Source organism: Elephas maximus, chromosome 7 (assembly GCF_024166365.1).
Source record: "Elephas maximus indicus isolate mEleMax1 chromosome 7, mEleMax1 primary haplotype, whole genome shotgun sequence".
NCBI classification, from domain to species: domain Eukaryota; kingdom Metazoa; phylum Chordata; class Mammalia; order Proboscidea; family Elephantidae; genus Elephas; species Elephas maximus.
In genome coordinates this window covers 83,175,028-83,199,222 of record NC_064825.1, presented here as the reverse complement: position 1 = coordinate 83,199,222, position 24,195 = coordinate 83,175,028, and the positions used below count along the sequence as shown (strand labels likewise).

The 24,195-nt window shown below is 37.1% G+C and overlaps 1 protein-coding gene across 2 annotated transcripts in view; it reads right to left on the bottom strand.

The window, feature by feature from the left end:
• Nucleotides 1–24,195, bottom strand: part of METTL15 (methyltransferase like 15) — a 250,315-nt gene that overhangs the window by 84,829 nt on the left and 141,291 nt on the right. The gene's annotated exons all lie outside the window — the stretch shown is intronic.

The following is a 24,195-nucleotide window of genomic DNA, read 5'->3' as shown; positions in this document are numbered from 1 at the left end:
ATACCAAGTACACAGGGATGGTTCAACATTAGAAAATCAATCAATATAATCCACTACATAATAAAACAAAAGAACCACATGATCCTATCAATGAATGCAGAAAAGGCACTTCACAAAGTCTAACACGCATTCCTGATAAAAAACTCTCCGCAAAATAGGAAGAGAAGGGAAATTCCTTGACATAGTAAAGGGCATTTGTACAAAGCCAACCCACATCTTTCTCCTGTGGAGATGCTTTCGGTTAGCAGTTGATCGCTTTAACCACTGTGCCATCTGGCAGTCTGCTTCTGTAGAGATTTACAGCCTTGGAAACACTGTGGGGTTGCTATGAGTTGGAATCGACTTGATGGCAGTGAGTTTTTTTTTTTTAATACAAAGCCAACAGCTAACATCATTCTAAATGAAGAGAAACTAAAAGCATTCCCCTTGAGAACGGGAAACAGACAAGGATGCCCTTTATAGCCACTTTCATTCAACGCTGTGCTGGAAGTCCTAGCTAGGGAAGAATAAGAAACAAAGGGCATCCAAATTGGTAAAGAGGTACAACTATCCCTATTTGCAGATGATATGATCTTATACACTGAAAACCCTAAAAAATCAACAAGAAAGCTACTGTAACTAATACAAGATTTCAGCAAAGTAGCACAATACACAATTAACATAAAAAAATCAGTTGGATTCCACTACACCAACAAAGAGAATTTCAAAAAGGAAATCATCAAATCAATACCATTTACAATAGCTCCCCAAAAGATAAAGTACTTAGGAACAAATCTAACTAGGAATGTAAAAGACCCATACAAAGAAAACTAAGAAACACTACTGCATGAAACCAAAAGAGACATACATAAGTGAAAAAACATACCATGCTCATGTACAGGAAGACTCAACACTGTAAAAATGTTGATTCTATGCAAAGCGATCTACAGATACAATGCAACCCTGATCCAAATTTCAACAGCATTCTTTAATGAAATGGAGAAACAAATCACCAACTTTATATCGAAAGGGAAGAGCCCCCAGATACATAAAGCATTACTTAAGAACAACAAAGTGGGAGGCCTCACACTACCTGATTTTAGAACCTATTATACAGCCGCTATAGTCAAAACAGCTTGGTACCAATGCAACAACAGATACATAGACCAATGGAAAAGAATCCAGAACCCAGACATAAATCTGAGTCAGCTGATCTTTGACAAAGGACTGAAGTCCATAAAATGGGGAAAAGACAGTCTCTTTAACAAATAGTGCCGGCATAAATCGATGTCCATCCATAAAAAAATGAAAGAAGAGCCATGCCTCAGACCATACACAAAAACTAACTCAAAATGGATCAAATATGTAAACATAAACTCTAAAACGATAAAGATCATGGAAGAAAAAACAGGGACAACACTAATATGGCATAAATAGGATACAAATCATAACTAACAATACACAAACACCAGAAGAGAAACAAGATAAGTGTTTTTTTTTTTTTTATGATAAGTGGTAGCTCCTAAAAATTAAACACTTACACCCATTAAAAGACTTCACCAAAAGAGAAAAAAGGGAACTTACACACTGGAAAAAAATTCTTGGTTAGGACACATACAAGGGTCTAAACTCCTAAATCCACAGAATACTTCAATCTTTCAATAAGAAAAAGACAAATAACCCAATTAAAAAATGGGCAAAGGGTATGAACAGGTACTTCACCAAAGAAGACATTCAGGCGGATAACAGGCACATGAGGAAATGCTCACGTTCATTACCCATGAAAAGCTAAACCAAACCTGTTGTTGTCCAGTCAATTCTGACTCATAGCAACATTATAGGACAGGGTAGTACTGCCCCATATGGTTTCCACAGAGCAGCTGGTGGATCTGAACTGCTGACCTCTTGGTTAGTAGCCTGATCTCTCAAGCTTTGTGCCACCAGGACTCTCATTAGCCATTAGAAAAATGAAAATCAAAACTACATTGAGATACCATCTCACCCCGATAGTACTGGCATTAATCCAAAAAATACAAAACAACAGAGGTTGTGGGGAGATTGGAAGTCTTATGCAACGCTGGTAGGAATGTAAAATGATACGACCACTTTGGACAAGGATAGTGTGCTTCCTTAATAAACTACAAATACCACTGGTGTTGCTGTTGTTAGCTGAGTCGATTCTGACTCATAGCAACCCCATGTACAACAGAATGAAACACTTCCCTGTCCTGCACCATCCTCACAACTGTTATGCTTGACCCCACTGTTGTAGCCACTATGTCAATCCATCTTGTTGAGGGTCTTATTTTTCACTGACCCTCTACTTCACCAAAGACGATGTCCTTCTCCAGGGACTGATCCCTTTTGATAACATGTCCAAATTATGGGAGACAAGTCCTGCCATCCTTGCTTCTAAGGAACATTCTAGTTGTACTTCTTCCAAGGCAGATTTGTTCCTTGTTTTCACAGTCCGTGGTATATTTAATATTCTTCACCAAAACCATAATTCAAAGGGGTCAATTCTTTTTCAGTCTTCCTTATTCAATGCCCAGCTTTCAAATGCATATAAGGCGATTGGGTCAGGCTTGGGTCAGGCGCACCTTAGTCTTCAAGGTGACATCTATATTTTGAACACTTTAAAGAGGTCTTTTGCAACAGATTTTCCCAATGAAATGTGTTGTTTGATTTCTCGACTGCTGCTTCCATGGGTGTTGGTTGTGCGTCCAAATAAAATGAAATCCTTTACAACTTCAATCTTTTCTGTTTATCTTTCTTTTTTATTTTTTTATTGTGCTTTAAGTGAAAGTTTACAAATCAAGTAAGTCTCTCATGCTCTTACTTGCTCTCCCCCAGTGAGACAGCACACTCCTCTCCACCCTGTATTCCCTGCTTATATTCAGCCAGCTTCTATACCCCTCTGCTTTCTCATCTCCCCTCTAGATAGGACCTGCCCACACAGTCTCATGTGTTTACTTGAGCCAAGAAGCTCACTCCTCACCAGTATCATTTTCTATCTTATAGTCCAGTCCAATCCATTTGAAGAGTTGACTTTAGGAATGGTTCCAGTCTTGGGCTGACAGAAGTTCTGGGAACCATGACCACTGGAGTCCTTCTAGTTTCATTCAGACCATTAAGTCTGGTCTTTTTCGAGAATTTGAGGTATGCGTCTCACTGCTCTCCTGCTCCTTCAGGGGTTCTCTGTTGTGTTCCCTGTCAGGGCAATTATGGGTTGTAGCTGGGCACCATCTAGTTCTTCTGGTATCAGGCTGATGTAGTCTCTGATTTACGTGGCCATTTCTCTCTCGAGCTCATAATTACCTTGAGTCCTTGGTGTTCTTCATTCTCCTTTGCTCTGGGTGGGTTGAGACCAATTGATGCATCTTAGATGGCCGCTTGCTACTGTTTAAGACCCCAGATGCCACTCACCAAAGCGTGATGCTGAATGTTTTCTTAATAGATTTTATTATGCCAATTGAACTAGATGTCCCCTGAAACCATGGTCCCCAGACCCCCGCCGCTGGTACTCTGGCCTTTGAAGTATTTGGTTTATTCAGGAAACTTCTTTGCTTTTGGTTTAGTCTACTTGTGCTGACCTCCCCTGTATTGTGTGTTGTCTTTCCCTTCACCTAAAATAGTTCTTGTCTACTATCTAACTAGTGAACACCCCTCTCCCTCCCCGCTCCCCACCCTTGTAACCATCAAAGAATATTTTCTTCCATGTTTAAACTATTTCTTCAGTTCTTATAATAGTGGTTTCATACAATATGTCTCCTTTTGCAACTAATTTTACTCCACATAATGCCTTCCAGATTCCTCCATGTTATGAAATGCTTCACAGAGTCATCATTGTTCTTTATCGATGTGCAGTATTCCATTGTGTGAATATACCATAGTTTTTTTATCCAGTCATCTGTTGATGGGCACCTTGGTTGCTTCCATCTTTTTGCTATTGTAAACAGTGCTGCAATGAACATGGGTGTGCATATACCTGTTCGTGTAAAGGCAATTATTTCTCTAGGATATATTCCAAAGAGCAGTATTGCTGGATCCTATGGTAGTTCTATTTCTAGCTTTTTAAGGAAGTGCCAAATTGATTTCCAAAGTGGTTGTGCCATTTTACATTCCCACCAGCAGTGTATAAGTGTTCCAGTCTCTCACAACCTCTCCAACATTTATTATTTTGTGCTTTTTGGATTAATGCCAGCCTTGTTGGAATGAGACAGAATTTCATTTTAGTTTTGATTTGCATTTCTCTAATGGCACTGGGCTGGGTAATGGCTAATGACTGTGAGCAGTTCCTCATGTATCTGTTAGCTACCTGAATGTCTTCTTTAGCGAAGTGCCTGTTCATATCCTTTGCCCATTTTTTAATTGGGTTATTTGTCTTTTTCTTGTTGAGTTTTTGGCGAAGTGCCTGTTCATATCCTTTGCCCATTTTTTAATTGGGTTATTTGTCTTTTTCTTGTTGAGTTTTTGCTGTATCATGTAGATTTTAGAGATCAGGTGCTGATTGGAAATGTCATAGCTAAAAACTTTTTCCCAGTCTGTAGGTAATCTTTTTACTCTTTCAGTGAAGTCTTTGGATTTTAAGGAACTCTCAGTTATCTAGTTTCTCTTCTGGTGTTTATGCATTGTTAGTAATGTTTTGTATACTGTTTATGCTACGTATTAGGGCTCCAAGTGTGGTCCCTATTTTTTCTTCCATGATCTTTATTGTTTTAGATTTTATACTAAGGTCTTTTGATCCATTTTGAGTTAGGTTTTGTGCATGGAGTGAGGTATGGCTCGTTTCATTTTTTTGCAGATGGATATACAGTTTGCCAGCACCATTTGTTAAAAAGGCTGTCTTTTCCCCCATTTAACACTTTTGGGGCCTTTGTCAAATATCAGCTGCTCATATGGGGATGGATTTATGTCTGGATTCTCAATTCTGTTCGATCGGTCTATGTATCTGTTGCTGTACCAGTACCACGCTGTTTTGACTACTGTGGTGGTATAATAGGCTCTAAAATCAGGTAGAGTGAAGCCTCCTACTTGGTTCTTCCTTTTCAGTACTGCTTTTTTTTTTTTTTTACTTATCCAGGGCCTCTTTCTCTTCCATATGAAGTTGGTGATTCGTTTCTCCATCTCGTTAAAAAAATGTCATTGCAATTTGTATCAGAACTGCATTGTATCTATAGATGGCTTTTGGTAGAAGAGACATTTTTACAATGGTAAGTCTTCCTATCCATGAGCAAGGTATGTTTTCCCACTTACGTAGGTCACTTTTGGTTTCTTGAAGTAGCGTCTTGTAGTTTTCTTTGTATAGGTCTTTTACGTCTCTGGTAAGATTTATTCCTAAGTATTTAATCTTCTTGGGGGCTAGTGTAAATGATTTTGATTTGGTGATTTCCTAATATTCTTGATTTTCTAACCAGAGAACTCCCTTTAGTATTTCTTGCAGTTTTGTTTTTGTTTTTATGGATTTCCTACCTAAACTTCTGTTTATCTGGAAATGTCCTAATTTTGCCTTCATATTTGAGAAAACAGTTTTGCTAGATATATGATTCTTGGCTGGCAATTTTTTTTCCTTCAATGCTTATATACGTCATCCCATTACCTTCTTGCCTGCATGGTTTCTGCTGAGTAGTCCGAGCTTATTGATTTTTGTTTGTAGGTGACTTTTTGTTTATCCCTAGCCACTCTTAAAATTCTTTATCTTTGGTTTTGGTAAGTTTGATTATAATACGTCTTGGTGACTTTCTTTTGAGATCTACCTTAGGTGGGGCTCAGCTGCTAATCCAAAGGTCAGCAGTTTGAATTCACTAGCCACTCCTTGAAAATCCTATAGGGCAGCTTTACTCTGTCCTATAGGTTCGCTATGAGTTGGAATTGACTCAACGGCAGTGTTTTTTTTTTTTTTTTTTTGGTTTATATATATCTTCATCTACCCCTCTATCCATCCATCCCTCCTTTCATCCTCATAAGGCTATATTTCCTGAGCTAGAAAGTGGCATATAAGAGAAGTGTCGGGTTTCAAAATGCCCTGTAAGAGAGGGCTGGAATAACTTGTTTCTGATGGGTTTTACAAACTTAACACTCTTTTTAAGTTGAGTTGAAAGCTATGAAAGATTTACAATTTCGGGATTTTGGTTTGTTGGTCCGGCATTTAATTCTCTGTGCTCATTTAGTATATACCATTATTCCATGTGAAAAGAATTACATTCACTTAAGATCCCGAGACAGGATGGATAAAATGAGTGATAAGGTCTGAACTCAGAGTAGAACACAGTTCTAGAACTCTAATAATTATAACATTTCTGGCAGTTGATGGTAGAACCCTTAAGTTAGTCAATTGGCTCAGGTTAGGGAATGAATATACCTAATTATAATGTCAAATATTTTTGACTCCTGCCTCTAGAAGGCCTACAATAAGTGTTAAGAGTTGTAGGCAATGCTTTCAAAAGTGAAACAGTTATCTTAGAGGTGGTAATATGAAATACCCATCCCTTAAGTGATGAGCTCAAAGACAGTGACTCTCAAGAAAAAATAGAGACTTTCCATAAAATGCTATTTTAAAGTATTTTAAATAACTACCATATACAAAACAGAAAGCTTCTGGATACAATTTGTTTTCTTTTGATTGATGTTTTACTTTTTTTTTTTTGAGGCAGACAAGTAAAGACACGAAAGGAGTGATGAATAGTGAAAAAGAATTCAAGTAATTGTAAACTGACTGGAGGTTGGAGGTCCCCAAGGGACTGAATGACAGTGGGATTGTTCAAGCAGGGGTCTAGAAGTACAGATTGTAATGGTCAGAGAGTAAACATTTGAAATTGGAATTTCAGAGGAGATGTAGTTATTGATGATGACAAGATCTAGAATATGATCATGTAAGTGAATGGGTGAGGTGGAATAGAAGAAAATTTTACTAGAGTTATAGAAAGTGAGGAAATTAGAGACTAGGTTGTTGAATGAAATTCACATAGGGAGACTGGTTAGTGATGTATTCCTAACATTGGTTCCTGGAGCAACTGATACCTAATATATATGACTCTCTAGGGGTTCATGAGTTATTACAAGAAAAAGCTATTACAGCATTTTACTACTTCTGGATGGCATGGAATCTCAGAGCCCTGTATGACAAAACTGATGACCTAGTAAGAATAAAATTGGCCTGTAAGGATTTACAATACAGAGGTTTATGAGTTAGTTCTTGAAAGGCTTGATCACCTGAAAGCTGTAAGCCTTATTAATTATAAAATTTACTGCTGAGAGGGTTGTTTGTGACAAAAAAAAAAAAAAGTGAAGGAAAATTCTGTCCAAAATAGGAAATTTTAAATTTAGTAACGGAAGGTTGGGCCAAAAGTGGATGATTCCCATTCATTCCTTTGCTAGAGAATAGTAGATATGACGGGGTGGGAATGTGGTATAAGGGAAGAATTTGTCATATCTTTGAATTTGCTTCAAATATTTGTAGAATTAGTAGGACTACTAGTGACCTGCCCTGCTTAGATGTGAATACGTAGTTAGAAAGTCAGAGAGTCTAAAAGAACAAGTTATATTTTGGTTGCAACTTAGTGAGGGCTTTGTTTGAAATGATAAAAGAAAAATTCAGATCTCTGAGTTTTGATTCCAGAATCACCCTTTCCCAAAAATATCTGCAGAAATCCCTGAAACTCCTTTCTTACACTCCCAACCACAAATAATGCAAGTGGGACAGAAAAGTGAAGCTCTGAAATTGACAAGGTGGTTGACCTGATACATTTTATTAGTGATGCAGAACTAACAATGTTTTGAATGGTACTGACAAGTCAAAGGTCACTGATAACAAGAGAGAAGATGCTTTTTCTGGCATGTGAAAGATAGAATCTAAGGTGATTTTCTTGACAAGAAATCCAACTAAGAGGAGGTTAGTTTGGCCTCTGAATCAATAATTAATTTTGCTGAATCAGCCATACATACAGTGCAGAAAGTTACATAGTTAGTCTCCTCTGTCCCTACTTTTATGGGAAAGGAGCAAATGACATAGGAGAAAGATGTCTTTAAAAAGGAAAGTCAGTTAGAAAGTATTTCCTTGGTGTAGTACCAAATTAGCGCAACATCACAAAATAATATTATCTGTTTAATAGGGCAAGAAAGCTAAATTACATATGATAATGTACATAATGATGAGCATTACCTGTTTAATGATGTAAAGAAGACTTATCCATTAATGAACAGTTACTGAGTTCCCTACAAAATGCAAAGCACCAAGAAAATATCATGATTTAAGAAACATAAATTCTGCCCCCAGAGAAAATAAATCCTAATTTAAGAGATAATACACTTACATATTAAAATGTTGTACTGGGTGGTGAATCAGAAGGCTATTCAAATTTTTAGCTAAGTGTCTAACAGTGGTAGAAGTAGCAGTGATAATCATCATTATCTTAAGAAGAATTTGTTGAGCACGTACTATGCACCAAATCTCAGAAAATGTTTATGAAGACAGGCAGTATTACTACTCTTAATTTCTCAGATGCGTAAACTGAAATTTGAAGAGATTAAATAAATTACCTAACATTCCCTAAGATTTCCTCACAAGATGCTATAAGAGAGCCAGTCTAATTCCAGAGCCCATGTTTAATTCTTGACTATTACCTCATATTGTCTCATTTGTCTGGTCAAATAATAATTGTTAAAAGAGTTCTGGGAAAAGATGGCTCCTTTTCTGATAGAAAATGGCTTCACAGGTGAGATTAACAGGGTGTAACTGATAAAAGAAAAAGAAGAAAACAGAGAAGGGGTGGAGATAAACGTACCAGTCTGAACAAAAGAGAGGATATCAAAATATTATTTGCATTCAAGCTTAGTTTAGTGGTATTGAAGTGATTTTGTGGGCAAGATGAGTCCTGGCTTTGCCACGAGAATGTTACTTATAACCTTGTTAATCCTGCACTTTAAAAAAAAAATAAAATGGGAAAAATAAAAATACTTACCTTAGGTTTTTTAGGGTTTTTACCATGTAAGTTTGTTATGAGAATTAATTGAAATAAATCATAAAAATATTAAAAAGTAACTTGCAATTTGTGGAGTATAAAATAAAGTCAATATTGGTTTTCTCCAATATTTGTTATTCACCCTCAAAATGCCAAGAGAAAGAATTGATCATAGATATATGTTATCAGAAGGGACCAGTCCTAGAGAAGGATATTATGCTTGGTAAAGTAGGGGTGTCACTGAAAAAGAGGAAGACCCTCAACGAGATGGATTGACACAGTGGCTGCAACAAAGGGCTCAAAGAAAAAAATGACTGTGAGGGTGGCACAGCACTGGGCAGTGTTTCCTTCCGCTGTACATACCAGGAGTTGGAATTGACTCGAGGGCACCTGAGGATGACAAGATGACAACGTGATAAAGATAAACAGATGCTAAGGGAACACAAACAAGACACCTAATCTAGATTTGGGAAATCAAGGGAGGTTCGCTAGAGCAAGAGGAGTTTATCAGGTAAACTAGAAAGAAAAGTGTTGTAGGTAGAGTGAACAAGACTGCAGACTGGCGTAAAAGGAGGATAGGAGAAAAGGATGGAGTGGTAGACAGGGATCACATCATAAACGGTTTTTAACCTATGACTAAGGAATTTGGATTTCATCCTGAAAAGTATGAGAAACCACTGGAGGTTTTTAAACCAGTTAATAATCTGATTAGATCTGTAGGCTAAACCAATAGCATTCTCTCTTTCAAATACTCTTATCGCTGTCATTGCCGAGGTACGAGTTCCAAGAATTTCATAGAAATTATTATTTCGACAAGTTAAAAATTTTTAAATCCATGCTACAGTTACCTTATTTCAACTTCTTTTAACCAGCCATTAATAGTTAAACTGTTCAACAGCTTTCCTTTGTTTATTTTTCTGGTTGACCCCAAGCCCTTGAGTGATTTTTATCTTAGTACATGATTTGAAAAGAAAAAGTGACTCAAAAAATCTTATAAAGTATTATCATTAACTCACTTACGTTTAAGCCAACTGCTGTACCTCTAAAAGTTGATTAGGTACAAAGACATCAGTAACCCAGTAGTTCCAGATTTGTAGCATTGTACTTCTTTTGCCCCAGGAAGCTCTGTTCAAATTACCAATTAATCTTAAAATGCTTAGTTTCTGGCCTTATATAAGGCTTGATTTGTGGGTCATACTACAGAAGTGGCCAACTGATTGATATTTATGGTATGAAACTATGAAACAATTCATAAGCCAATGAAAGGTATGCATAGATAAACCAACTTTTTTTGAAAAGTTCCTTTTGTTTAACAAAATTAATGTCCTAAGAAAATCAGTCACAAAACAGAATTAAAATTGTTATTTATTATAAATTGTACAGTTTTGACAATATTTACCATAACTTGAAATAGGCATACTTTTTAATTCACATGTTTCATTTTTAGTAATTTTTCTTAGAAATTATAGAAAGGTACAAAGTTGTATGCATGAGTATGACCATCATGGAACATTCTAATCAATACAAAAATTATTAATTAGACATTTTACACTTTCTTTTTTCATGCATACTGAAATTCAGTGTGCATTTTACATTTACAGCACATTTTAATTCAGACGCTAAATTTTCATCAGAAATATTTGATATATATTTCGATTTCATTAAATTTACAGTTCAAAAGTAGATTCGCATGCCCAAGTTGTTTTAAAAACACTCAAAATTTTTCCAATAACTAAATCAAGTATCAGTTTTTAAATTAAAATTAAAAATTCACTTCTTCAGTCACATGAGCCATCTATCAAGTGCTCAATTAGCTGCTGAATATGGCTAGTGGTTACTACACTGTACAGTTCAGTTCTTGAAGGTGGTTACCTTTGTTCACAGATATCGACTATGATCATCACTAATATATCTTAGTAGGAGATGTAAGCTTAAGTATTGAATAGTGTCTCCGGTTTTCATGACAGTAGTAGTGGCTACAGCTGGAATTCTATTTGTCATGTCTTCTGACATATAGTAGGTGACACTGTAATGCACTTATTACTTGTTAGGCACTTTTCTAATCATTTGATTTTTATTAGCTCAATTAATTTTCCTAAAAATGCTATGAGATAGGTGAGAAGTTGGTTCGTTCACTGCATCCTTAATTTGTCAGTAATTTTTTCATAATACTCCCAGGCCAAAAGAAATACCTAAGAGTTCAATTTATTCAGTAATTAGAGTCAAACAACTTAATAAATATTTATGTCTTAACAATTTGAAGTAACTACTTGAAATATGCATTTGAAAAAATATATTTTTATTTTATTCTTAAATAATCACAATTACTTACTAAAAGGATACGTATGCCAGTTAGACCCTGCACAGCTTTTCAGATCTTGATATCAGATAGACTACCACCCTCATTTCCTGTTCCACATTGATTTTTATGTGGTATTTTTTTTTTTTTTATCATAACAACCACTGGAAATCCAGCTTTGCAAAGAATAGGATATCACTGAAAAAAATAATGTGTGATCTAATTTTGTAGCTGTGAACTACCTTGAACTAGTAGTTTGTGCTATGTATAACAGGTGTCAAGTATCAATGTGTTTCCCTTGAAAATTTAAAATAGTCTTTTGTGGGCACGTGAGTTTGCGCACAGATAGAGAACCAATGCGGTAGATAATTACTGTCACCGTTTTACAGACGGGGAAACAGGCAGAGTTTAAATAACTTGCCCAAAGTCTCACGGCAAGGTCTGTGATTTTTGACCACTTGCCATTTTTTAAGTACCTGCATTTCTGATTTTCAATGATACAGCCCAAAGTATGAAAAGCTGAAGTTATTAAGAAGCCATATCATCCCCCATCTAGCTGAACACCTGTGCAGGTCCTGGACTTGCTTGTCTTCAGATCCCTCTCCTTCCTATCTTTTGCTCTGTTTTCAGGGGAACTGGCCTCTGGAGGTTGCACTTCCTAGGATGCTTTCAGATGCGCTGAGCCAATAGAGACACTGGCAAAGATCAGAAGGCAGAAGGAAAACAGAAGTCAGGATACTTCTGCTATCTTTTCTCAGCTTTAGTTCTATAGCTTTACTTTCTGCCAGTGGATTCAAGTTGTTGAGCCTTAGTATTACCTGCTCCTAGGGTTGATAGTGGCTACTGGATGCGCTAATCCCTGGGTAGCTCCTCCCCATTTTGCTTCTCAGTTCTTAAACCACTGTGTACAAATCCCCTCACTCAGAAAGCAACCTGTTGTCCCAGAATGCTACTAACATATGTTAATGCTTTTCCTAATAAGTGTAAGGATTGAAAGATATATGCATTAGATTTCAAACCTGGATACACAGCAAAATAACCAGAAGGAGCTTTTAGATATGCAGATTCCTCAGCCATACCGAAGACAATCTGAATCAGAAAATTAGGAGTCAGAACACAGAAGTTTATACTGGGAGGAGGGGGAAACAAGCAAACAAACAAAATAAAAAACCACCACGATAATTATCAGGTAGCCGGAATTGAAACTACTTAAATTCTGTAGCACCGGCAAATCCATAAATCCATAGCATATACAAAATGATTGTTAAATTGACTTACATAAATGATGTTATGTTAAAAATTCAGGCAGAGTTGAAAAAAAAAATCCAAAAAAAGAAGAAAAAAATCCACAGTCATGGAAATGATTTTTTCAATATTAAAGAATAATAGCAAAAAGAATACCCATGCATGCACTTGCCAAGCCAAGAAATAGTAAATTGCCTTACTCTCTGCAGTCTGATTTCCTTGCCTAACATTCAGATAACCAAGATCCTGAATTCTGAGTTAATTATCTCCTTGCTTTTCTTTATAGTTTTTTTGCAAGCTATGAATGTATCTCTAAATAGTATTATTAGTTTTGCCTGATTTTGCACTTTAAAATCCATAGGTCTATGATGGCCATCCTAGCCATCTCTAACCATTTAAGCCACCTACCTGAGGCTCCACAGAGTAGAGATGAAATACCTGCATGCATCCCGCATGAGTTTTTGACTCACAAAATTATGACTATAATAAAATGGTTGTTGTTTTATATCATTAAGTTTTGTGGTGGTTTATTAACCATCAATAGATAACTAAAATAAGGTTTTACTATAAAATTCTTTGTTCTTTGATTATAACATTTGCCTGGAGAATACTGATGAGGAAATAGTCTTCTCAGAAACATAAAATTTCTGACCTAGAGTGAGCTCCATTTAAAATTTATTTATTAGTAAAATTGATAATTTGTCCCTTTTATACTGCCATCATATCCCATTTGGAGATTCTGGAATGCTATTCTTAAACTGAATTAAACTTCAACGCTAGTATCTTTGCTTAATTATCTGAACACTGTGTTGTTGCTGTTGTGAGGTGGCTTTGAGAGGGTTCCAACACACAGCAACCCTATGAACTACAGAATGAAATGTTGCCCGATCCTGTCTCATCCTCAAAATCATTGCTACTTTTGAGCCTGTTGTTGCAGCTACTGTGTCATTCCATCCTGTTGAGGGTCTTCCTCTTTTTTACTGACCCTCTACTTTACCAAGCATAATGTCCTTCTCCAGGCACTTGTCCTTCCTGTTAACACGCCCAAAGTAAGGGAGAGAAATCTAGTCATTCTCGCTTGTAAGGAGCAGCCTGGCTGTACTTCTTCCAAGACACATTTGTTCATTCTTCTGGAAGTCCATAGTATATTATATTCAATATTCTTCCCCAACACCGTAATTCAAAACCATGAATTCTTCTTCAGTCTTCCTTATTCATTGTCTGGCTTTCACATGTATATGAGGCGATTGAAAATACCACAGCTTGGGTCAGGCACACTGTAGTCCTTGACACAATAGCTTTTCTTTTTAACACTTTAAAGAGGTCTTTTTCAGCAGATTTGCCCAAAGCAAATGCATTGTTTGGTTTCTTGACTGCTGCTTCTGTGAGCATTGATTGTGGATCCAAGTAAAATGAAGTCCTTGACAACTGCAATCTTTTCTTGGTTTATCATGATGTTGCTTATTAGCCCAATTATGAGAATTTTTGTTTTCTTTATGTTGAGATGTTGAGGCATAATCCATACTGAGGGCTGTAGTCTTTGATCTTCATCAGTAAGTGCTTCAAGTCCTCTTTGCTTTCAGCAAGCAAGATTGTGTTAATTGCAATATTGCAGGTTGTGAATGGTCTTCCTCCCATCCTGGTGCTGCATTCTTCTTCATATATTCCAGCTTCTAGAGTTATTTGCTCATCCTACAGATTGAATGAAACCAAGCCCATTGCTGTCAATTCCGATTCATAGCGACCCTATAGAGTGTAACTGCCCCATATGGTTTCCAAGGAATGCCTGGTGGATTCATACTACTGACCTTTTGGTTAGCAGCCATAGCTCTTAACCACTATGCCACCAGAGTTTCCACAGATTGAATTAACATGGTGAAAGGATACAACCCTAACGCACACCATTTCCCATTTTAAACCACACATATCCCCTTGTTCTGTTTGGACAACTGTCTCTTGGTCTACATACAGGTTCTGCAAAAGCACAATTAAGTGTGCTAGAATTCCCATTCTTCACAATGTTATCCAGAATTTGTTATGATCCACACAGTCAAATACCATTGTGTAGTCAATAAAACACAGGTAAATACTTTTCGGCATTTCTAAAGCTGAAAGAACGAAGAATAAATTGTGCCTCAATTTGCAATTTGAAGGATTCTATGGGCAAAAAATTGAACGACACGGGAATCATCAAAAGATGATGGAAGGAATACACAGAGTCACTGTACCAAAATGAATTTGTTGATATTCAATCATTTCAGGAGGAAGGATATGATTAAAAAAAAAAAAAAAAATGGTAGTGAAGGAAAATATCCAAGTTGTCCTGAAGGCCTTGGCAAAAAACAAGGTTCCAGGAATTAACAGAATATCAATTGAGATGCTTCAATAAATGGATGCAACAGTATAAGTACTCACTTGTCTATGCCAAGAAATTTGGAAGATAGCTACCTAGCTACGTGTTCTTCCCTTTTGGTTTTCTACCTCCTGGTCTTTGCACATTTTATTATAATACTCTACTTTGTCTTCTCAAGCTGCCCTTTGAAATGTTTTGTTCAGTTCTTTTACTTTATCATTTCTTTTGATCACTTTACCTACCCTATGTTCAAGAGCAAGTTTCAGGGTCTCATCTGACATCCATTTTGGACTTTTCTTTCTTTTGTCTTTTTAATGACTTTTTGCTTTCTTCATATATGATGTCATCCCACAACTCTTCTGTTCTTCAGTCATTAGTGTTTAATGTGTCAAATCTATTCTTTCTAAATTCAGGAGGGATATCTTCATGGTCATACTTTGGCTCTCATGGACTTTTTAAAAATTTTCTTCAATTTCAACTTGAACTTGCATATAAGCAATTGATGGTCTGTTCTGCAGTCAGCCCCTGGCCTTGTTCTGACTGACGATATTGAGCTTCTCCATCATCTCTTTCCACAGATGTAGTCTATTAGATTCCTGTGTATTCTATCCGGCGAGGTCCTTTTATATAGTTATCGTATATGCTGTTGTAAAATGGTATTTCCAATGAATAAGTCATTGGTATTGCAGAAGTTTATCAAACGATCTCCAGAGTCTTTTCTATCATCAAGGCCATATTTTTCAGTTACTGATCCTTCTTCTTGGTTACTAACTTTCATATCCCAACACTAGTAATTAACATTGCATCTTGATTGTATTTTTGGTCAATTTCAGACTGTATAAGTTGGTAAAAATCTTCAATATCATCTTTGGCATTAGTGGTTGGTGTGTATATTTGAATAACAGTTGTATTAACTGGTCTTCCTTGTGGGTGAAGGGATGTTAACCTATCAATGATAGTGTTGTACTTCAGGACAGATCTTGAGATGTTCTTTTTGACAATGAACGGGACACTGTTCCTCTTCAATTTGTCATTCCCAGTATAGTAAACTAAACGATTGTCTGATTCAAAATGGCCAATACCAGTCCATTTCAGCTCACTAATGCCTAGAATATTGGTCTTCAAATATCTCATTTCACTTTTGATGATGTCCATATTTCTTTGATTCATATTTTGTACATTCCATGTTTCTGGTACTAATAGGGCCTTAATGAAACAGTGGTTAAGAGTTTGGCTGCTAAGCAAAAGGTCGGCAGTTGGAATCCACCAGTCACTCCTTGGAAACCCTACGACGCAGTTCTACTCTGTCTTATAGGGTAGCTATGAGTCAGAATCAACTCAACGGCAATGAGGTTTTTTTTTTCTTTAATTTTTTTCTTTTTATTTTTTACTAATGTATGTTTGCATATGTTTCTTCTCATTTTAGTTGTGACACAACAGCAAATATGGGTCCCGAGAGCTTTACTGCACATACATCATTAAGGTCTACTCTACTTTGAGGAGGCAGCTAATACCCAGATGTATTTTGAGTGCCTTCCAATCTGAGGGGTCGTCTTCCAGTACTATATCAGACAATGTTCCACTGGCTATTTTTTTTTTTGGGGGGGGGTAGCAAGTAGATTACCAGGTCCTTCTTCCTAGTCAGTCTTAGTCTAGAAGCTCCGCGGAAAACTTTCTACCACGAGAAACCCTGCTGGTATTTGAAATAGTAGTAGCATGGCTGCCAGCATCACTGCAACACATAACCCCATTAAAATATGTCAAAGTGACAGACAGGTGGTGATTCAATGCTATAACATTGGCAAACAGGAGAAAAATAGAATAAAACAGTTTTCCTCTCCAAAAAGTAGCTGAAATGCTAGTAGTTATGATATATACCATTTTATTAAACCAGGGAGAAAGATAAAAAGGATCTCCAGTGACAGAAAGCCAAGGGAAAAAACACATCTGTTTATATATTTTTTGGTATTCTGTCCCCCTTGAGCTACTTCAGCTGCACCAAATACCATGTCACGTAAACTTCTGTTGATGAGACAGAAAAAATGTGGCCAAAGGAAGTCAGGAGACTAATTCTAACCATACCAACATTCCACAGCTAACTGAATACTCTGATTCGGGTAGTCCTCTGGGAGGCTGAGTTACACCAATGATGACACCAAAACTCCATATAGTTTAGCATTTACCTGAACAGTCCCTTTGGTATTTATCTTCAAAATCATCTAAATGTCCATCTAGAATGCCAGTTTTAAAATATACTACTTTTACTGCTACATTATTTTTTGTTGTTGTTGTTAGGTACCATCATAGCAACCCTATGTACAATAGAACAAAACATTGCCCATTCCTGTGCCATCCTAATGATCATTGCTATGTTTTAGCCCATTGTAGCAGCCACTGTGTCAATCCATCTCACTGAGGGCCTTCCTTTTTTTCACTACTCTCTACTTTATCAAGTAGGATGTCCTTCTCCAGGGACCAGTCCCTCCTGATAGCATGTCCAAAGTATGTGAGACTAAGTCTCGCCATCCTCACTTCTAAGGAACATTCTGGCTGTACTTCTTCCAAGACAGATTTGTTTGTTTTTCTGGCAGTTCATAGTATATTCAATATTTTTTGCCAACACCATAATTTGAAAGCATCAATTCTTCATTGGTCTTCCTTATTCATTGTCCAGCTTTCACATGCATATGAGGTGATTGAAAATATTATGACGTGGGACAGGCACAACTTAGTCCTCAAAGTGACATCTTTATTTTTTAATATTTTAACACTTTAAAGAGGTCTTTTGTAGCAGATTTTCCCAATGCAAATCTTTTTTGGTTATTCTTAAATTATGATGCAGAATTACATTTTTTTTCCTCAATAATGTTTCTCAGTATTAAGGAGATTATATAAATATGGCCAGTGTTGAGTATAAAGTTTAATCCATATTATCCACTTTCAAAAGAATAACTACTAAATCAATTACAGATACTCATGATATTAAAATTATCATGTCTGGAAAACAATGTAAGAAGGTCTGTTCTCTGTCACTAACCACTTGTTGCTGGAAGTTGGGCTAGATCTGTGGTCTTCATTTTTTTTATTATTTTAGACAACTCAGGAATGATGCTGTCTAATTTATCATTGACTAAAGTTTACTATTTGGAACTTGTTCTCTCATTCTCTTTCTAGGATAATTTTTGTATACTATCAGTGTATTTGGGCTGTTCTATTTTAATGAGGAAAAAAAATTTTTTGAGCACCGAGAATACAGAGATGAATAAGATACTATTTCTGTCTTTGAGGACTTCATAGTCCAGAGCAGAGATGAGGCAAAGCTAAAGAGGTAATCAGTAAAACTAAGTATAGTAACAGAACAATTTTAACATGAATACTTAAGAACGGCTGACAAATAAGTGTATGCTAATTTTTTTATTTTTTTTTAAATAACACGCAAACATATGTATAACTCTCTTATCAAATACCTACTTCTGACATTCTCAAAATTCTAGTCAAGATTATAATCTTAAAGAATGAGTTGTATTGATATTATTTCCATGGTCCCCTTTTTCCAGCTTCCCTGCTTCTTGGTCCCTTGGGACTGCTCTCAGCATAGCAGGAAGAGTGATGCTTTTAAAACATGTCAGGCTATGTCACTCATTCCTCTGCTCAAAATTCTGCAATAACTTCCCATTTCACTCAGAATAAAAGCCAAAATCCTTTCAATGGCCTATAAAGTTCTACATGCTCTGTCATCTGAGCACTACCCTCCTCTCCCGTCCCACGTTATCTTTCTGACATCATCTCTTACTACTCTCCAGCTTGCTCATTATCTGCTGGACACACACGGGCCTCTTTGCTTTTCCTTGAACACACCAGGCATGTGTGGTATAACCTTCATGCCTTTACCCTGCCCTGACTGCTCCTCTGCCTGAATGTTCGTCCCTTAGATTCATCCACATGCTAACTCCTCACCTCCTCTAGGTCTTGGCCCAAATGTATCATTCTTAATGAGGTTGACCTTATTCACCCTACTGAAAATTGTCACTTGCTTTGTCTCCACAGCAAACATCCCCGATCTCTTTTGTTCTGCTCTGGTTATTTTCCATAGTATGTATCATTTTTGCACATACTTGACAAGTTACTTATTTACTATGTTTATTATGGGCTCTGTGTTGCTAGGACTGAATCCCATGGGCGACAAGTTTCTTTGTCTGATTTGTTCACTGATTTATCCCAGGCACCTAGAAAAATGCCTGGCACATTGTAGGTGTTCAACATTGAACAAATAATCTTGTCCCTAGACAAAAACATTATTTTAAGAAAATGTTTCCAGAGTAGTTCAGTATTTTGAGAAGTCGGATAAGCTCCTCAAAATACATCTTTTATTTTCTGACAATCAAATCTTGCTAAATAATTCTATTTGGCCTTTTTTTTTTTTTTTTTTTTTGGTAATTTGGAACTCATCAGAATATTGTCAAGGTTCTCTATTACCCAATTTCCCATCCAACTATCTTTTCATCCATAGCTCTCTCTCTCTCTATTCCAAAAACTTGGCTATTCCCTTCCTCTTTCATCTGTGTTTCCCATCTTTTTTAATATTCTAATTCCTGATTAAAAATTGGGTAAGGAGTGTTATGGATTGAATTGTGTTCTCCAAAAAGATATGTTGAAGTCCTAATTCCTGGTACCTCTGAACATGACCTTTGAAGGGCGTTTGAAGATACCAGAGGCCAGAGTAGGGTGGGTCCTAAACCATAGCAGTGTCTTATAAAAGAGGATAAGAGAAACAGATGGACACACAGAAGGAAGAAGGCACTGTGGAGACGGAGGCAGAGATTGGAGTTATGCTGCAGCTGCAAGCCAAAGAGGCTACAAGAAGCTGGGTGTGGACAAAGAACAAGATTTAGCCCTTTGTATCTGGTTTTTGAAAATAACCTGAGCAATTATGGTGCTCCTTGTCTTTCTAAAACAGCCAGGTAAGTAAGGGCTACACAGATGCCACAGCTGCAAACCAACTTCAGGAAGGGAGGGGTCATGATGCAGTCAATCATGCATATTCATCAATGCCTGCATATTCGCTGAAGTCCCAACCTCTAGGGGACTCTGGACCTTGGAGCTCCTTCTTTTGAGACTTCCAAGATTGGTAAGAACAGCAGTCATGGGACAGGGTGCTGCAAGTGCCTGGGGACAATGGAAGCCTTGTGCAAGGATCTCTCCCAGACCTTGCCTAAAGCATCTCTATGCTTGTATCCTTTCTGGTTATAATATTTGAGTAACTGTAAGTGTAGGCAATAGTCTCTAAAAATTTTGTGAGCCATTCTAGAGAATTAACAGGGGCAATGAGCCAGCAGGGGCTGGCAACACAGTTGATTTCTGTAGACCTAACTCTAAGTTGCTGGGTGATAGAGAAAGACTGCACAGACAGGTGTTGAAAAAGGATAGGGTCCTTCTAGCTTGTGACCTAGTCCCAGGGGATTAAGAAAGGGATGAGAGAGAGAGAGAGAGAGAGGCCAGCTGGTCTGAAGTGCAAGGAGCTGTGAGGACTCCTGAGCCTACAGCTGCTCCCCATGTATCTGGCCTTGAGTGGCCAGGGATATTTTGACCAAGCTCAGAATACCTAGGGATGAGATCTAATCTAACTCTGGGTGGTTAGGATCTGAAAGAGAGTTTTTGCCATGGAAGTGATGGACAACAAGAATGGAAATGTGAGAAGGCAAAGCCTGAATCTATTTCCAGGTGGGAATTTGATTCATTTTGATCTTTGCCAGGCTGTGATAAAGGTGGGGTTTGCCCACCTTGATCCTTTTATAGTGCAGTTTGCTGGAAGAAACAAGAAAGGATCTTCCCCTAGAGTCTTCCAAAAGAGCAAGGTCCTGTTGACACCCTATATTTGGACTTCTAGCCCCCAGAACTGGGAGACAATTTCTGTTGCTTAAAACCACCCACTGTTTGGCAGCTTGTTACAACAGTCCTAGGAAACTAACACAAGGAAGAATAAGTTCAGTTAGAAAATTGTGTTTCTAGGAAGAAAAGCCTGGTGATCTACTTCCGAAAATCAGCCAGTGAAAACCCTACAGATCACAAAGGTTCAATCTATAACCGATCATGGGGATGGTGCAAGACTTGGCAGTGTTGTGCATGGGGTCACCAGGAGTTGACGGCAGCTAACAACAATGACAGGACAAGTTACAGCGTATTTCAATGCATCAAAACAGAACAATCTTTTAAAAGCAGCAGCATATTGCAGTTAAGTGAACATTAATTAGGCTCTTAAGCTTAACTCTAGGGTTTGAATTCCAGCAGAACAAGTTATTCCTTGCATGACCATGGATCTCTGTGTCTTCATCTCAAAAATTGGTATAGGGATACTAATCTCACATTTCCATTTGATTTCTGTGATGATCAAATGAAATAAATGGATATGAAAGCACTTTAAAAATTGTTGAGTTTTGATTTTAAAAAAAGAGCTATTATTCTTACAGTGATAGTTTCAAAGTCAAATTCAAACTGCATCAGAGAAATCTGTATTAAAACCCTATTAATCAGAAATTTTTATAGAATGTATTATATAACTTCATATTATTGAAAACAAAGTATACACTTTTAAATGTTTAGAAACAAAGTTCTACATGTTCTTTGCGTAATATTTAATTAACAATTCTTGAATGAATGAATGTATGATTTACTTATTTTTAATGAAATTGAAGTAAAGCCTGTGAAAAGTCAAGTAATCCTGGGCAGCTTTATTTAAAGAGTATTTGTATTATTTCTAATACCACAGATCATAAGCATCTCTTCTATCTCATTTCCTCTGTTTGTTGCCTGACTGATGGATTCCCTTATTCCTTCAGCAAATATTTATTGATACCCTACAGCGTGCCAGGCATTATTATACATACTGGATCTATATAAGTGAAGAAAAAAAAAAAATCCTGCTCTCATGGTACTTATATTCTGGTTGGGAAAATAGGCAATAAACAAGTAATTATTATTAATATTAATTACGTAGTATGTCACAAGGTGACTGGGCTACAGAGAAAAAGCAGGAAAAGGAGTATAAAATACTGGGGTGGAGGTGGAAAGTTTCTACTTTACATTAAAAAAAAAAGTCTGGGAGATGATTAGGCATAGACCTGAAGGAAGTAAACGAATGAGCCACAGAGCTTCTGGGAAGAGGAAATGGCCCTGAGGTGCTAACATGCCTGGAATATTCAAAGAATAGCTAGAAGGCTGATGAAGCCCAAATAGAGTAAATGGGGAAGGGAGGCATGGTAAAGCAGAGGAGACATGATTAACTTGCTTTTAAAAAAGGTAACTTGTCCTGGTGCCTAGAACAGACTGTAGAGGTACTACAATGGCAAAAGCAGGAGACCAGTTACAAGGCAAAAATCCAGGTAGGAGATGATGGTGCCTTGGACAAGGGTGGCAGTGCTAAAGTAGTATGAAGGGGTCAGGTTCAGTATGTAATTTGAAAGCAGACTCAATAGGATGTTCAGACAAAATTGTTGTAGCATATAAAAAAGACAGAGTACCCCCCTCCCCAGTTTTTTAATTAAAAAAATAATGTTTCAAAAGGAACCTGTAAGGGAGTTTGAGAAAGAGCTAACAGGCAAGAGGAAAATGAAGAGGATACAAATAAAATAGTTTGGAGAAGTAGGAAATGGTCAACTACAGGACATGATACTGAGAGTTCAAGAATGATCAGGGATGAGAAGTGATCATTGAATGTGGCAATGCGGAGGTCACTGGTGTCTTCCACAGGAGAAGCTTTGATGGAGATGAGCAGGGATTAGAAGCTTCATCTGATTGAGTCCAAGAAAGAATGGAAGGAGAGGAAATCAAGACAGTGAGTATAGACAGATGATGGACTGACTATAAGACAGAAGCATTCCTCACTATTCATGTATCTGTAATTGGATGTTAGATGAGCGACTGACTCCAAATTAATAACAACGGAAGAAGTAACTGCTATGGTAACGATAATTATTTATTTAAATAACTAAATATTATTTTCTCACTAGGATATACCTTACTCATCATGAAGAAGATGAGATGAGATGACTGAGGCATAGAGTAACTTGCCCAAAGTCAGACAATTAATAAGAGAGAAAACTGAAGGTAGTCTTGTAGTCCAAGAAGACTTTTACCTTTTTAGTTAAAAGAAAGAAAATCAGCCAGTCTATATATGAGTATTTGGATGCCATAAGGAAAAGAAAAGAAAAAAATATATACATACATATATAAAATTATTTCATGATTTAGATGGTATCATGGATTGATTTATGTCCTCCAAAATTATACCTTGAAGTCCTAACTCCTGGTACCTATGAACATGATCTTGTTTGGAAATAGGGTCTTTAAAGATGTTATCATGTAAATTAATATTAGGTCATTTTGCAGTAGAGAGAGTCCTAATATCATGAATGGTATCCTTATAAAAGAGAGGAAAAACTACTGGAACTAACAGAAAGAGTCAGCAGAGTAGCAGGACAAAAGATCAACACACAAAAATCAGTCGGATTCCTATACATGAAAAATGAGAACTGTGAAAAGAAAAACAATACTATTTATAATAGCCCCTAAAAAGATAAAGTATTTAGGAATAAATCTAACCAGGAAAGCAAAAGACATATAAAAAAGAAAACTACAAAACACTATTGCACGAAACCAAAAGAGACCTATATAAATAGAAAAACATACCATGCTTATAGACAGGAAGACCCAGTGTTTTGAAAATGTCAGTTCTACCCAAAGCTATCTACAGATATAATGCAATTCCGATCCAAATACCGACAGCATTCTTTAACAAGCTGTTGTTGTTGGCTGGAAACCCTGGTGGCATAGTGGTTAAGTGCTACAGCTGCTAACCCAAGGGCTGGCAGTTCAAACCTGCCAGGCGCTCCTTGGAAACTCTATGGGGCAGTTCTACTCTGTCCTATAGGGTCGCTATGAGTCGGAATTGACTTGATGGCACTGGGTTTGGTTTGGCTTTTTTTTGTTGTTGGTAGGTGCCATCGAGTCGGTTTCAATTCATAGTGACCCTATGTACAACAGAACAAAACACTGCTCGGTCCTGCAGCATCCTCACAATTGTTGTTATGCTTTAGCCCACTGTTGCCGCCACTGTGTCAACCCATCTCATTAAGGGTCTTCCTCTTTTTCACTTACCCTCTACTTTACCATTAACAAGATGGAAAAACTAATAACCAACTTTACCTAGAGAGGAAAGGGGCCCTGGATAAGCAGAGCATTACTGAATAAAAAGAACAAAGTGGAAGACCTCATATTACCTGATCTCAGAACCTACTATACAGTCACAGTAGTCAAAACAGCTTGGTGCTGTTACAACAACAGACACATAGATCAATGGAACA